The sequence below is a fragment of the Dama dama genome, chromosome 19 (assembly GCF_033118175.1).
Source record: "Dama dama isolate Ldn47 chromosome 19, ASM3311817v1, whole genome shotgun sequence".
NCBI classification, from domain to species: domain Eukaryota; kingdom Metazoa; phylum Chordata; class Mammalia; order Artiodactyla; family Cervidae; genus Dama; species Dama dama.
The window spans coordinates 68,694,760-68,712,175 of record NC_083699.1 but is presented as its reverse complement, the minus strand read 5'-3'; the positions used below and the strand labels follow the sequence as shown (position 1 = coordinate 68,712,175).

Here is a 17,416-nt window from a genome sequence, read left to right as displayed (position 1 = left end):
GGGAGCTTTCTGATAAACAGCATTAGTGGGGAGACTTATTTAGATCACTAAATGCAATGATATAGTTGGGGTTTTATTAGACTTGACTTTGGGCATCAGTTTGCTAATCAGTAACTGAGAGTGGTATTAATACAAATACAGCATAGTAATTGCTAGTTCTTGACCTTTTCAAAAGGGGATGATTGGCTAAGGTACTTTGGTGAGATTTGAAGTGTTTCTGTTAAAGATAAATAAAATATTCACCTTTATGGGTGAATGCATGTTTCCCTCAGATCCCTTTAGAGCTGAGCTGTAAAGGCTTATGGAGTAGATGTTAGTGGTCTGTCTTAAATAAGACTCCAACTGTTAAATTAAGGATGTTACACCCATATGTTTGAGTCCTTAAAACAGTATGGTCTGGGGTTTTATGTTTCCTTTCCTGCCTATCTCCATCCCTTCCTTCATTCCTCTCTTTCTCCTTTCTTTCTTCCCTTGTCTCTTTTTTTTATCCTCTTGTCGTTCCTATTTATATAGGAGAAGCAGTGTAGAAGGCAGTTTTGAAAGAATAGTTTTGATTGCTTTATAATTAATTGAGGTGATCTTATACACGGAAAAATGAAGGCTGTTGTATCTGTGGCTGTGTTCAAACTCTTGAAAATGTAGTGTAGCTAATGGATAAGGTGTTATTAATGTTTAAATTTTAATATTTTAAAATCAGGCTGATTAGGAGGCATTTTGTTGAACCAGGTGGCTTATATTTGTAGACCTGGACACAGACATTCTTGCTTGATTTATAAACTGAAAATGTGGTCTTTAACTGGAAAAGAAGTAACTACATAAATCTTGGATAGATACTTAATTACATTATTGGTGAAGGTATAAAAGTTTTTGTGATTGGTTTTTGGTTTTGGTGATCTTTGTTTTTCAAACAGAAAAAAATTTACCTTTTTTTTGACTTCAGAGTGGAGTTAAAAAAAATGTCTCAGGTGTACCATTTTGTATGAAGAAATGTGCTTGAATATATATTAATTATAGATCAAATCATATTTTACATTCATGAGGAACTTAGAGTCTGATAGTAATTCTTTTTTGAGTAAAAGGCGATTGAGTGATTATTGCTGTAATCTGTGTCTCAAGGGTGCATGTATGTATTTGTCTGTGTATACTAGAGGTACACCATGGACACATGCTGGCTGAGTGACTGGTAGAATCAGCATGATGCGGAGGCTGAACATCAGTGTCATGGAGGAGTGAATAAGAATGAACTTACAGAGAACATTGTAGAATTTTATGAAAATTGTGTTGTCAGATTTTGTAAGTGTGACTTTCTGGTGCAGGAACAGTTTCTGAGCCTTGTCAGCTCCTGGGTTGCGCCTTGGGCACTGTACTGCACGTTGGCTATACCAAGTAGAGGCTTGCTTTCACCAGAGGTCAGTAGAGGAACAAAGTGTTCTGGGGGTGTCTCAAAAGACTTATCCATGAATATTAATGATTCTGGAGGTTTTCCCTGAAGGAACTTTGAGGTGGCAGAGTTGCTCTTTTATTTCTAGGTTATTGTCACAAGATATGAAAAGTTTCCAAATAACTCTATTTCTTGAGAGGCTTATGGATGAACTGAAATATCTAAAGAGTAGATCCAGTTTATAAAGATTATCTAGTTCATTTTATGAATGCTGGGACACACAGAAAATTTACAAATATCAGATTTGTGGTGTAATCTAGTCTCTTACTCAGCCCTGTATTCCTTAAAAATTACCAACATTTACTGGCTGATAAAGGGAAGGACTAAAGAAGGAAGGTTTGACTCTGATGTGTATATTAGCTGTTGGTGTATTTCCCCTTCAACAGTTTGAAAGTTAATAATTGTTTTTGAATGTAAAATTAACAGCTTTTATAATCATCATTAATTAATGCAGTTTGCTCTGGTTTTACAATGCACACGTTTATTATTCAGCGGACAGGATTTTAACACATAAAAGCTCATAAGGAGTTTTTCATTAGGAGTTATTCCTAGAATAACTTTGTATACTTGGAAGTGAGTGTTGTTTCCCCAGGCATTCATGATCTTGACTTTATATTGGTGAGATATGATGATGCCTTACTCTCTCATACCGCTTCATTTTAGGTGCTTGTTCAGGGACGCTAGAAAGGACGTTGAAGTGTGTTTTGACTGACTGCACTTTTTAAAAGCCAAAGCTTAATAATTGATTTTTACTGAACAGCAAGCTAAAGTTAAACTTTAATATATCTTTAGTATGTGTGTTTATAGGTGTTTCTATACTTGTTTAATTGGAGGGCACTTTTCATATTTTAAAATACAGTTAGGATATATATTAGGTAAGATTGGATTATTTTTTGATCTTTAGAAGAAAAATCATTTATGACCAAACATTCGTTTCGCTAACATTTGCTTTGTACCAGGTGGGATAGTAGTGCTCGACTTGTAAGGATTCCTGTGCTTGGGAATCAAGGAACACATTTCAGCTGGAAGAGGGAGAAAATATATAAACAAATGATGCAGTGGATATTTATGATAAATTTTAGATCCTTGTCTGTTGAATTCAAGGTACCTAGAGTAAAAATAGAGAGCACTGTCTGGTTAAGGCGTTCACAGTAATGTCTTCACCTGATACCTACATGTTGTCAAAATCTACTTTTGTGTCCCACTCTTCTTTTCTGAGCTCCAGAATCACGTAACTGCCTCCTAGATGTCTCTCCTGAACACACTTGCTCCTCTCTTATTTATTCCTGTTAGTGATGAGTGACACCATTCTACCAAGCATGTGATCATCTTGAGATCCTAGGAGCTACTCCTTACTCCTTTGAATTAAGCAGTAACCAAATTCAGTTTATTTAGAATGTAGAAAGTACTTAGGAGATTAAATTTGGAAAATATACTGCCTCAGAGATCACTGTGCACATTAACATATAAGTGCTTGCATTTTTCAAAGTTATTTGATAAAACAACCTTCCCTTTTATTTCTCATTTATACCTATTAACATTCAGTGGAACATTAATTGGAAAAGCTGTTGGTTACAGCAGATGATACTGTTTTTTGCTTTGCTGGGCTTCTTTAACAACTGAAATATTTTTTTTTAATAACAGTGATAAGCTAGTTATTTGAAAGCTTGAAATAGTTCTAGAACATACAGAACTATAACTCTTTGAGGATGAACACTATAAATTTATTAAATTCTGCTGATTTGATCATATTATCTACCATATTTCCATAAATTTAAGTGCTTAAAGCTATTTGATGTGGCAGTTTTAACAGATGAAAATGTGAGTTTTGTGGGGCAAAGTTTGCATACTTAAGTGATCCTGGGAGTATGACATAGTATAATATTATACAGCAGTTAGAAATCAGATCTGTAAACTTAAATAAAATCAAGTTTTGTAGTCCCATTTGTATACACAGGGTGCATGGAGGGGAATAAAAGGGTTTGTGCATTTTGATATTTGAGAGTGTATTGCCCATTTCACTCCTTTTGGTCTTATTCTTCACGTGGTCCTGTGTAAATAGTCTTTTTCTATATGTGTTTTCCCTTCTTTACTTCTCATTCATTTCTTAATCCTGAGTGGTCTGATTTTGTGCTTAATAGTTCAAATAGATGGTTTTTGGTGAATAGTTAAATCCAGTGGATTTATTTTTGCCCTCAGGTTTCAAGTTTTCTCCCTGTTAACTTGGTAATGTAGTATCAGTGAAAAAATTTGGAAATTTATGACTATGGATAAGTGGAAGGAACATACGCAGAGTTCTACTGCCCATTGCACTAGGGCACTTTCTCTTACATTTTTGTTTTTGATGCTATTTTTTATTAAGATCATCTGAATAGGTTGGTGTGCTTGGGCAGAATATGTTTTCATATTGTTTATATTTTCTCTTTTATTGCCCAGCATTATATTGTGAACATTTCCCTGTATCATCAGAAACTTACTAACTGTAGTGGTCTGCTGTTCTTTTGAACTTGGAGCACATTCAGAGCATTCAGACCTATAACTTTCTGAGGGCACACTATTTTAGAAATTTATCTTAAAGTATGTAATTTGAAGTTGTTTCTTTATATGCTCATTTCATAGTTAAGTTAGATGTCTCGGGGACATTTTTTTAAGTTTTCCTTTTCACTTTTTTTTTAAGTACTAACATTTGTGCATGAGTGTTTGTTCGTATGTTGAATTATTGCCTTGTAGTTTGTCCCTAGAAGTGTAAATATTTTAGCTCATAGGGCTTAAAAAATTTTAAGACCCTTCATACAACTCTTCAGAAAGGTGTTTGGTAAACGTACCAGTTTATACTTACTAGCATTAGACAAATGTTTGTTTTTTTAATATATCTTTGTGAGCAGTGAGTATTATAGTTAAAAATAAGTTTCCAATTCAGCTGAGAATTCTTCAAAGAGAAGAATCTTCTGTTTTAGAAAATATAAAGTGATAGTGTGTTCTCAGTGGAGGAAAAAGTTTTGTTGCTTCAGAAATGCATAAAGCGACAAACCTAACATAGTTCAGTAAATATTCTCCTCCCAGGATTCTTTGTAGCAAGTGGTTTTGTTTAATGCTTTTATGGCATTTGCATATGTTAGCTTGCCGTTTTTTGGTCCCAGCTAATCTGATTCTCAGAGTCAGAGGACCGTGGCTTATTCTCATTTTTGTGTCCTGTGTCTAACGGTTCTTGTGACATAGAAAGCGTTCAACGAATACTTGTTAAAGGAACAAAAATTGTTACTCTGTTAATGCCTAAAAATACCTACTCTGAATGTCTGCTTTAATAAATTTCTTCAGGTGGTTTTAAAGTTTCACATTATTTTCCATTTCCTTTTATGTTTCTTGTTTCAAGATGAAAGCGATTAATAATGATTGCATCAGGTGTGTGTCTTATAAGAGAATATAGGATATTTATAGAGAAGATGGTGGAAAACCTGAGGTTAGCCGTGTTGTGATGTTGTGTTTCTTAGGCCTTAGCACCTTCATTCAAGACCTCGGTGAAAGCAAATGGATTCACACTCATTATTTTAAAATTTAGGGATACTTGCTAAATGTACCTTCAGAAGAATGTTTGAGATCTGGGAAGATAACAGTAGGACATGGTTTTTTGAATCTTGACAGTTTTCCCTAAATACAGAGTAACTAACATGGCAAAACCAAAAATTGATAGACACTTTCTCTAAAACAGTATCACCACAAACTCTTAATAGAAGTAGATGAGGACCAGTCTCCAACAACTACAAGACCTGCATGGTGTCAACATTTGTATTGAAAGATTCAGAAGAAAGCAGCAAGAATTGGATGGACTTGAGAACAGGAGAACCCCAAGCTAGCTAACAAAAAGTCTCTGCAAAGTGTGACAAGAAAGGTTGAGAACAGCAGCTAAAATGAAGAGATGTTTGTGAGTTCTCAGGATAGCAGAGGCCCGCAGTGAATTCTGTGGGGTTAGAGCCTTCTGGTGCCTATGAATCTTCAAAACCGACCAGTTGGAGTTCCTTCCCTGGTCAGAGTCCCACACTGAGGAGATGCTGCTGACAGTGGAATCCAAATGAAACAGGATGGAGACCGTGGGGGAGAAGGGGAAAAGGCAAGTAAGATAGGGGGAAGGTGAAAGTACAGGAGACCTCAGTCATGAGACTGTGTTTTGGTATGCTTGGTTTCCTCTTGAGGGAAACAGAGGAGGACTTACTGAACCTGGAAAATCTACTCCAGCTTCCTAAAAGTTGTTTTATTTTGCATGAAAGAGAGCAATTGACTCAGTCAAATTCCCCCAGAGCTTACTTTCATAAGAAAAAAGGAATGAGACAAAAATATTTTTGCAGACAATGAAAGCATGCTGGAAAGAAATGTTTATAAAACAAATGAAAACTATAAGCCTGATGTTTCTCAATGAATTCAGACTCAAACAAATTTAGAAGATGATACAGATATAGACTGTTAGTTGTGCAGTCGTGTCCAGCTCTTTGCGACCCCGTGGACTGTAGCCCACCAGGCTCCTCTGTCCATGGGATTCTCCAGGCATGAATGCTGGAGTGGGTTGCCATTTCCTTCTCCAGGGGATCTTCCTGACCCAGGGATCAAACCCAAGCCTCTTGGATCTCCTGCATTGTCAGGCGGGTTCTTTACCACTAGCGCCACCTGGGAAGGTGTGGAAGAGCAACAGAAATCTGAATAAGGAAATCTTAGAAATGGTAAAGAGAAATAAAGAATCATTTGAAAAATGAAGCTAAACTAAAAGGTACGCTAAAGTGAAACAAACAACAGAAAATGTCTTCAGAGAAACAGAAGATAAATAGGAGACAAAAATTTAACAAAGAATTGAAGAAAAAGAAATGTTCTAGAAAAGGTGACATTTACCAAAGAGAGGCAAAGAAATATCGACATAGAAGCAATGCCAGAGTCTCTGAAGAGGAACCAGAGCAGTGAAACTTAATAAATTCTAATAATTATAATTCAGGTAAATTTCCTGAAATTAAGAAAAAGAAAAAGGGTTACCACTACATTTGAAAAGTTATATATTTGGAGAAATTGATCCAGAAACGACTACCATGTAGATACATTCCTTAAACATTATTGGACTTTGAAGAAAATTCTTGGGAGTGTGCAGGCAAAGATCCAAATCTTTAAGGGGAAGAATGTTGGATTATCTGGTTTTGATAACAGTGCTTTATTCTGGAAGCAGTGGAATAACAACATCTGATAAACACAAGGAGAACAAATAAGAGCCAGGAGTTTTATATCCAGCTAAATTGACTCAAGTATGAAAACAGCAAACAAAAGGTTGTGAATGTGAATTTGGAGGCTGTTCTTTCTTTGAGCACTTCTTAAGGAATCTACCAGGGAATATACTTTGGCAACCAAGGAGAGTGCAGGGACACTGACATAAAAGGAGCTTTAAATAGGTACTTGTGGAACTTAAATGATGCTTATGCATGAGTATAATATGTAATGGCTAGATTCTCTGCAATGAAGATACAGTAGAAACAACAACATAAAAAAAGAAGAAAGTTCTGATTGCATCAGTTACTAATGGGAAATAAAAGATTCAATTGGATGCTTGGAGAAGGAGGGGGAGGGGGGAAAGTTGGTAATTAAATTTCAGTGGTGTTACAAGTAGGGGAAACAGTAGGTCATGTTTCTTCACCCCTAGACATATGATGAGAAGAAAGGAAAACAGAAGGGATTTGGGTAACTACAAGAACAAAATACACAGCTCCACATTTCACTTTCTTCACAGGAATAGGGGAATAGGAAGCATAGTAATAGCAATAAAACCTCACAACGGAGTGCTGAGTGCTTACATAGCTTGTGCCTGATAGATGTGGTCTATTTCTATTATATTTTCTCCCCTCTCAGTTGTTATTACCATACTATTTATGCTTATTTTGAGCTTGCGTTTCCTTAAATTTACCCTTTTTTTAAGAATTTGACCTGTCTTCTCAAATCACCTGTGTAATGTTTCAGATTTTATCAGACTTAACAGTTAATTAAAATTCATCTCATTTACATAATTTAAAATTGTGTTGAAGGACTGTTTTATTTATTAGGCATTGGAATTATGCTGATTTTTTCCTACTTACTGGTATTACTCAGGTTTTATTTGCAGGAGCAGGGTAGATAGGGAAAGAAATGTGATGGAGTAAAGAGTTTTTTTCTGGTAACCAAGTTACTTGAAAAACTGATAACATGTTGTTTTTTCATATACTTGAAGTGATTATCTAATATCCATTTTTACATGAGTCTAGTAGAAAAAGATTTTGTTACAGTTACACAGATTTATTGTTAAAGAGATCTGAAATACTTTAGTTCTCCCTCTTCCCCATTCAGTAAAACATGAAATGTAATTTTTGTTTTCTCTTTGAGGGCAAGGACTTTTTCCTATCCTGTGTGTGTTTGTGAATATTCTTAGACAAATTACATATCATAAAATTCATGCACCTTATAAGTTTGAGTTTTCAGTGGATTTTTATAATTAAATGCAGCTATCACCACCACAGTCCAGTTTACAATATTTTTAGTTAAAAGTACTTTGAGTTCAGATAGAACTTCTGTAAAGAAGAAAATGAAAATCAGCAATAATCCAAATAATTAGAATATCACTATTTTTTTAGTTTATGTATTTTTGCCTGTTATATCCTTTTTACGTGGGGCTCCTTCGAAAGGATTGAGGAGGCAAATGGGGGTCACCTTTTACTTTCTCTGGTCTTTTAAAATTTAAACATTTCCCCATCAATACTCTCTTAGAGCATCATTTTTCATGAATAATTAGTATTCTACGAATCAGTTACTATTCCCCATTGTTGCTAATTAGTTCATAATAATGTTTAAGTGAATGTTGTGGTAGACCTTGTGTTCATGTGTGATTTATTGCCCTAGGTCTAGTCTTAAGAGGTTGCATTTACTGGGTTAAAGGGCATGTACATTTTTAAGACTTCTGATACATGTTTTCAAATGTTTTTTTAAAGAACAGGTTAGGCTTGTACCAGCTGTACAGCACAATTTTACCACACTGTAGAATCCTGAATATTTAAAAATATTTGACAATTTGATAGACAAAACATAACTTAACACTTTAATTTGCCTTTATTTGAATATTAGTGCAGTTGAGTATGTGTTTATATGATCTGTGATTTTCCTTTTAGTATTTTTTGCTGATATTTTGCGAGTATTTTATTATTTTAAATTTCATTTTCTTGAGAGGTCATCACTGACTGTTGTTAAATGTCAGGAACCATTCTGAATGATGTGCATTTATTAACTCTCTTTTCTTGATGGTGACTCTTGGATTGGTGTGTTGTTAACCCAGCCAGAAGCTAGTAGCCTGCCCCAGGTCACATAGCTAGTCAGCGACGGGGCTGCCTAGCCAGTCTCGTCCTGCTTGTGTTACTTCTCGTGAACTTTCTGGTTTACATTTGTCTTTTAATTTTGTTCATAGTATCGTTTTATACAGGAGTTTAAGTTTTTGTATGGAGGGTCTAGGGCTTATTTATTAGTGTAATGCCTGAAAATAGAATCAATTCTCAAATATTTGTTGAACAAATGAGAATAAATCCATTAACAATCTGTTGATGGTGGTGACCTTTTACTTGTGTATTGTATATCCTCTCTTACAGGGATTCCCAAGGGCTTCATAAATTATTTACTCTTTGGTGTTGATAAGATACAGTAAGCTTATCTGTATTAGCTTTTCTGGAAAGTCTGTGGAAGTAATTACTGCTTTAAAAAGAAACGTGTTCTTAAACAAGCACATTTGAGTGGTGAAGAAAGTGTATTATTGACAGATTTGAATTGTAGATTCAAGTGAAATAAAATATTTGTTTTGAGTGTAGGAATACTTTGATGGAGTTTGGTTTTCATAGTTTTAGAAAATGGATCAACTTGGCCGTTATTTTAAAAGTTTGTTAGAATAAATTTTGGTTTACTTTAAGCAGTAAGATTCTTTTAAAAGGAAAACCCAAACTAAAAAAAGCTGATGTAAACAATTACTGCTTAAGGTTTTGATAGTGTAGCTTGAGTACTCCACAGGAATCTTTTAAGACGCTCTTCTCTTTCTGTGGGCTTTCTCCCTTTTCCTTTGACATCAGGCTGCTGTTGACTGGTCCCTCTTCAGCTTGGTTGAAGCCTTTGTGTCCTTTAAATGCTAGTCTTATTAAAAAGTGTAGACATCCATATTGTTAAGTGGGCCTATGTTAGAGATTCAGGAGCTGCACAAATAAATTTACTTCCATTTTTTCACATTATCCACAAAATATACATGGGAGCAAGTACTCAGAAAGTAGATACTTGAAAATGTAAACTATTTGTTAATAGAAACCTAGATCTGCTTCATATAAAGTTATAAAAGTTAAAAAATTTGTTGAATGCTTGCTTTTTCTAGAACCTCCTGGTTACAACCAACCTTTTTTTCACCCTTACTAGTAGTAGTGTTTTTTAAGCCATGCTTAAAATGATATGTTAAAATCAGATTTGTACTTTTTTTCTATATTAAGCATTAATTACTGAGTTTACAGGTGTATAGTTAATAAAACTTTATTCTGGAAGTAAAAATGAAATAGCAGTTTTCCTTTTCCTCATTCTCACTCCTTAGTGGCCAAACACCTTTTAATATTCAGTTTTTAAATTCTCCCTTTGGTTACTTAACATCACTTTAAATAGAGTAATGTGTTTATAGATCTATTTTATTATTTAAGAAACTAAAGACTGTCCTGTCAGAAAGAGGAAATCGAAGGGCTCTGTGTGCTTTTCTTTCTGCCAATTTCTATTTCTCGTTTAAATTTTTTCTGTTATTATTACAACTTTATAAAATTGACTTAAATCTCTCTTTCTTGACCTGTCCTTTTTAGACAGTTTCTCTTATTTTCCCAAGATACAAAATGAGAGCTTTGGTTCCCTTTATTTTTATCTCACAGCCTTTGTCCTCCAGACAGTGACTTTTACATTGTATATAAGGATATACACTTACATACCTTTCTTGAACTGTAATTGAGTTCCATGGTTTTTTATCTTGAGTTTCTGTTGAAAATGAAAAACAGGAAAACTGTACTGGAAAATTGCTGAGTGGATTAGGACCTAGAGAAGGAGATGTATGTCACCAGGCTTCTTCCATGCAAAGGAGGAATGTTAACACTGGGATTGGAGGTGTAGTGTAATGTCATGATGATTTTCAAAAATGATTTAATTGTGTGCTGTGCAAATTTTCACTGGGCAAAAAATTTTGTTTTAAATCAGAGGCAGAGTAATTGTTTACAATACTTGTCACCTTCATTTGGTCTATGAGAAGGCCCTCTTTTATAATATTTTAATGAAAAATACTTATAACCCCTATTGCCCCACTCAAGAATCTGACTTCCATGTGCCATTATCAGCTTCTCTCCCAGTTGGGGGGGGGCGGCAAATGCAGGTTTGGGGTTTGTGGTGAGACACCAGGCAGATGGCCTCAGTTCAGTGGGTGTGGATGGGGGTCTTGGCAAGAGGGGTCTCGCCCTTTCATTGCCAGGTGAGAGGCCCCAGGGAGCAGAGTGCAGCTCTGCTGCTCCTGATGAGCCCTTCCTTGGCGGGTGGCGTAGTGTCTTCCAGGGCTTTTTTTTTTTGCCTCAGCCTGGGGGTGACTGTCCTCTGTGTTTGAGTGGCTGAGACTAGGTGTGTTGACTCTGCGGTAGCTTCTTTGAGCTGCTGGGAGAGGCTGAGCACAGAAAATAGTTGTCTGGCAGTCAGGCCTCTTCGGCCGTCTCTCTTTCTGCTCCACTGTTCCTTCTGCACCCGGAATGGCACCTGCTGCTTCTGCTGTGGTTCTTGATGTCAGCTTTTGGCTCTGGGTCTTTCTGATGCTCTTCTGATTATTGGTATGTTCCTGTTGGCCTTTTGTCTTGAAGACATCTGTCAGAACTTTTGGCTCACCGCAGTGAATCTCTCTCCCATGCTCTGCTGAATTGATTTTATTTTTGTGACTTTTAACTGCTATGTTGGTAGATATTATGGAGGATATGAACAAGTATGCTTAGTCCATCTGTGCTGTAGATTTTTCCTTTTGAAAGCACTTTCCAGCCTCATTTTAGGAAACTGAGCTTCTGGGTGTGGTGTTTGTTACTTCTCTTGCTGGTTATCTTAAAGGATTTTTTCAAGCAGTTGTTGCTGTCTTTGATTCTCTGGTAGTAAATGTTAAGAACTAGGTGAAATTCGTGATCTCAGTAAAACTTGCCATCTACTACCCACCTATAGAATAGCACTTAAAGTTGTCCATGCGAGAAATAGCTCTTTTGAGAGTCAACATCTGTACTTCAGTTTCTCCCTTTGTGATTTTTGGTTTGGGCTCTGTTTGGAAGCTTCCCTGGTGGCTCAGATGGTAAAGAATCCACCTGCAGTGTAGGAGACCTGGGTTTGGTCCCTGGGTTGGGAAGATCCCAACTGGAGAAAGGCATGACAACCCACTCCAGTATTCTTGCCTGGAGACTCCCCATGGATAGAGGAGGCTGGCAGGCTACAGTCCATGGGGTCTGAAAGAGTTGGACACAACTGAGAAACTCATGTTTTCATATTCATGGAAATTGATAAAATTCTTAATGCAGTTTGTAAAGGTGAGGATGGTTAAGAAAGATGAACCTGTTCCTTATATTTTATTCGAGCACAATCCAAGGAAAGTTTTTAACCCGAAAGTTAATTTGCAAAAATCTTTGTTGTTTCGGCTGTGTGCATTAATGATGATAACATTTAGCTAAATAAAGGCTTGATCAGTCAGCTTTTAGTATTTCCATAATACCTGATGAGGGAGTAAAAGTATATTTAATACACAACAGTGAGTATTTGTAATGTTTTGAGTGCCTTTTTTGTTTTGGAAGGGGAAGGAGGATGAAGATGGGGACCATTTCCCATAAGTGAATTAGTTGATCCACAAAGGTAGAGAATAATCCAAGATTTAAAACTTTCTGTCCATAATCCAGATTTAAGTAACAGTTTACCTTCAGTTTCTGTAGGCAGATTCATGAGGAGGAGGAGGGTGGGAAGGCATCAGAGTTGCTCTCAAGTTGGAGGGGACAGATGTAACCGGACGACGTCTTTCTGTAAAGGATGTCTTGCAAGGCAGTGTGACGGCACCTCACTTTTACACGTGGTGAGGCGTCACAGACTGGACTGAGGTAGTTGCTCAAAAGTTTTGAATATTTTTCCAGATTAGATGGCTTCAGATTTAAAAGGGAAAATGCTTTCCATTTTTCAAAACTATAAAGCTGCATTGTAGTTCTCCCTAAAATATAAAGTTGTTGGTATGGTGTGATTTATCATTTGAGATAATCTTGGATGACTTATTACTTGTCATAATAATGGCCTGTTACACATTGAGAGGCTAGAGGCTGTTTATATATCTTGAGCATCATTAATTGCAGATTTGAGAAGTTACCAGTTATATTTTTCCAGATATGTTTCTTTTTGCAATGTAACTGGAATACTATATTTTTAAAAAGTAAATGGTTGATTCTATACTTAGAAAACTTAGTATTTTCTTTACTAGAAATTCTAAAATACATATGTAATGAAGATTCTAATTTAGTGATTTAACTATTTTGAAACATTTTCAATACTTAATTTCTGATTCCAAAAGTAGTAGTCATTGATATTTTCCTAAACTCCACAATTTAAGTAACTTTTAAAAGAACTGATGATAAACTGAACAACATTTAAATTCAGGATGTTTTATCCCAGAGCATCTGTCACCAGGCAGATGATGTTTCCTTGTGTCTCTAGGTCCCAAACGAAAATGAAAGTGCCAAGGTTTTAATGGTTTTTCTTCTTTAAGGATGGAAAATTTTGTCATATGGAGGATGTTTAAGAGGTGGACTGAGAACAGTCTTCGTTTACATGGAAAATGTTTTGTTTTTTTTTTTTTAAACTGCTTTAGATTGGAAGACGGTCTAGATTAGGATCAGTTTATTGATGTGATGGAAGTAAGAAGCTTGAACCTGGGAGAAATGACCAGGATATTAAAGATTTATGGGCAGGAGTGTGAATGAAATTGACTTAAAATTCTCTTATTTCTCTTTTTTGCCCTTGCCCTTAGGAATTAAAGGAGGCTGGTAAAAGGTTCAAAGTATTAAACACACACACACATTAAAGGAGGCTTGTAAAGGGTTCCAAGTATTAAGCACCCACCCAAATGATATCTGAAGGGGGAAGTAAGATTGAGTCTTTCAGTTAGAGTGATTTTTCCACCTTTTCTTAAGCAAGCCTTGGTTAGTGTAGATGCTTTTGTCATATGATGGCATTGAGAGTGATTCTGAGCTAACCTTTTTTGAACATTTATATTTTTATATATTTTCATATGGGTAGCAAACCATGAGATTTACTAGTACTTGACTGATATTATTTACAGATATTGTTAGAGTATTTGGGAGGGCTTTGATTTTCATCTATAGATCTTATGCACTAGTTTTCTAAAAGTATAGTTTGTTTTTGGAACAAGGGGTTAGTATTAGATGGTCTTTAAGGTTTCTTCCAGTTTTAAAGTTCCGGCCGCTAAGAAGCTGACTTTAGTTGGTGGTTTCATTGGACTTTTTAAATGACTTTCATCCAGAACTGCTAAGTAGAACATGGGAAGAAATTAGGAGAGAAGCATGGGTGGTGGTTGCTTTGGAGATGCTGGAAAAGTGGCTTCAGTTTTCTTAAGGGGGAAGATAACTTGCAGTGGTGGAGATAGGAGCAACATGCTGTTTTCTTTGAATCTGATGTTTGAAATCTGTTCTTTGTCTTAATTCAGTATATTTGACAAATGCTAGAAGTCTTTCTGGAGACATTAACAGACATTCTGTGGGAAAATATATTTGAAAATCTCTGACGGCTTGGTGTGGGATGAATCCGTACTCCATTTAGGAGATAATTGCTAGGATAGGTGAGACAAGTTGATCTATTTTAAAATAAAACTTTATCTTTTATAAAGACACAGTCAAGGCACAAATGGGAAATGTGTCTCCTTGACATGTTTCAAAGCAGTTCTCTGAATATGTGAGATTAAAGACGTTTTCTCAACCACTAACAATTGTCAGAACACCGATGCTCTTTCAGACTGTATTTGTAGCTGTTAGTATACAGAGTATACTTAGTTACTGTATTTAAGACTGTATTTGTAGCCGTTAGTCGTACCGACAGTAGGAGTTTTTTTAAATATTTTACTCATTATTAGAAATTTTACATTTGAATATAATGTGCTTATATATATAATATTGTGCTTATATCTTGATCTTGGTTCCATGATATGAGTATTATTTCCCAGCTTGTATATTCTGAGCCCTACAGGTTAATAATAACTTGGGGTTTTGTAATTTTAAAATTATTTTGAAGTTACATATTTGCATATATCGTAACCAAAACCATAATGTTATTTCTCTTCAGTCTGATAAAGCTTGTTTCAGACTTCCAGTGAGCCATGTGTTCTGTTACGCCTACCTTTTGTTTAGGTTTTTTGTAATAGAATAAAAATGCTTTATAGGATTTCTCTAATATGAGAATATACTTGAATGTATGGAAGGAGATTTACATAATGTCTGCCTTTGAGTAGGTGGGGGGAAAAGTTAAAATGTTGATGGCAGCTTCTGATAGAAAAACTCATAACTGTATAGTAAAAAGTTAAAATTACAACACATACACTACATTAACTGTATTCTGTGTGTATTACCATTGGACTTCATTTGGAGTGAAAAATAGAATATGATTCTAATCCTTTACAGTTTGTGTTAAATTTGCTCTAACCCTGAAAGTGTTAACAGCAACTTGAAAATGTGACAAAGCTCAATTTCATTTCTTGTTTATTGCTTGTTTTCCTATTGGACGTTGGGAAGTAGCTCTGCCCTGGCAACTAAAATAGGCTATTTGCATAACCTAGTTTGATTGGCTAGCATTCCGACTAACAGTTCCAATCATATGGAGTCGGTTTAGTGGTAGGCTATGCTAATTAGCCGCTGTTGCTGGGGTTCAGGATGGTTTCTATGTGCTATTCTGCTGCATTGTGTTGCCTGGTGAGAGACATTGATAAATGAGTGTTTAATGATCTGCAGCAGTTCCCACTCACTGCGGGCAGGCGGATTTTAGAACAGAAGTGGAAATAAGGATTTGATTGCTTTGTTAAATACCTGCAACCAAAATATGTGTATTAAATTATATAAGTAAATTGTTTAAAATTTTTATCTAATTAAATACTTTATTACAAAAAGGAAAATACTTTAACGTTGTCAAAATATAACCCAGGGAGCAGCACAGTGCACAGGTTTTCTAAAACTCTGTTCAGTAAAATTGATTTTTCTTTTCAGATTAGAAATAGTACCATTGCAAAAAGTAACATATTCAATATTTCTCATGATTGACCTTTTATAAAGGTACATGTTTGTGTTTAATAAATTGGTGCAAGTTTTGGGGCAGAATTTATCTGGTACTGCTCATGTAGTCCAGCAGGTAGGAAGGAGCATAACTCGAAGCCCCTCTTTCCTGTTCTTTGGTTCATTTGGAAGATCAGGTTGTTACTCATCACCTCTTGTTGCTACTATCTTTCTGATTTAAGTCAGATGTTTTAACTATTGCTTGTACTATTAGTATCTTTGCTTTACATTAAGTTTTTAATGAGTAGTTCAGTGAGCGAGCCTGTAGGAAATTAAAATCTCAGTGATTCATTCGTTCAAAGAACCTAAGAGGTGAGGAGTAAACTCATGCAGACTTAGATGAAAACATGACTGTCATACAGAAAGTACCCTAAGTATTTATCTGAAAGAGTATAGGAAAAAGACATCCCAGGCTTTTTGAGGATTGGGACACAGGAAACAGGTTGAGTAGTCTGGGAAAGGCTTTTGAGAAAGCCCATGGAACTCCGTTAAGGTTTTAAATATGACTTAATTCAAATAGCTGCAGAGTAATAGGAAGGAAGAATATGTTAGTGTGAAGAACAGATAGCAGTTGAACACAAGTAACCATTCTGGTATTATTGTTATCCAGTATAGGTGGTCACAGTGATTAAGGCTTCAGTGTCTTAGATGTTTCAGTGCCTGAGCTTCTAAGCCAGCTGGTGTCATTGCCTTAAAATCAGAACTGCTGTTTTACTGTTCTGGCTCTAATTTTCTTTGGCTTTTCTTCACTTGGTTTTGTGGCAACTCAGGCTCTTCACCTTGTGCTGTCTGTTGGTTAAAGCATAAGGGTTTTAAACTTTCTTTCCTCCGTCCCTCTTGACCCTAAAGCACTGAAACACATGATCGTACCAAAAATAGTCCATGTGTGAATTTTAGATGTCTATATCAAATTATCTAAAAAGTTTACCCCTTTAATTGTTATATCTTTTATTTAAGGGTCTGGTTAAATCAGATGGGCATGCTAATTGGACAGTCTTAACATCCTTGCAAAGAGTGTAAACAAAAATTAAACCTTAATATCTGATCAGTTTTTCCTAGGCATGTCTACTGAAGATGTATTCTAAAACAAACACAGTGCTATATATCAATTGTATCTCAATAAAACTGCAATAAAAAGAAAATGAACAGAAATGCTTTATTCATCCCCATAGTCAGAGGGACCTAGGTTCCTCCACTCACGGAGTTTGTAGTTCAATGGAGGTAATTGACCTATGTCTTTATGTAACTGTGTGATACTGTTATGGAAAGTGGTGAAATATCTGTGCTGCAGGAGGGGTGGAAATTCACAGGAGGAAGTGATCCTTTTTCAATTGGAACTAGGAAAAGATTCTTGATGAAAGTATTATTTCACATAGTCTTAGGGAGGCTTGTTTGTGCTTTATATGTCCTCTTTGGTAAAGTGTTCAAATCCTTGGTCCTACTTTTCCCTCACTCTTCTCCTTATTACTGAGTTTCGAGAATTTTATCTGTTTTGGATTCAAGTCCTTTAGCAGATAAATGATTTACAAATAATTAATCCTAATTCATGACTTATTTTTTCTCTTTAAGTGTCTTTGAACAGATATTTTTAATTTTT

The 17,416-nt window shown here is 35.6% G+C and overlaps 1 protein-coding gene across 5 annotated transcripts in view; it reads left to right on the top strand.

Moving 5' to 3' along the window:
• The window catches only part of DYRK1A (dual specificity tyrosine phosphorylation regulated kinase 1A), a 142,154-nt gene that overhangs the window by 48,919 nt on the left and 75,819 nt on the right, over window positions 1–17,416 (top strand). The window lies entirely within an intron of this gene.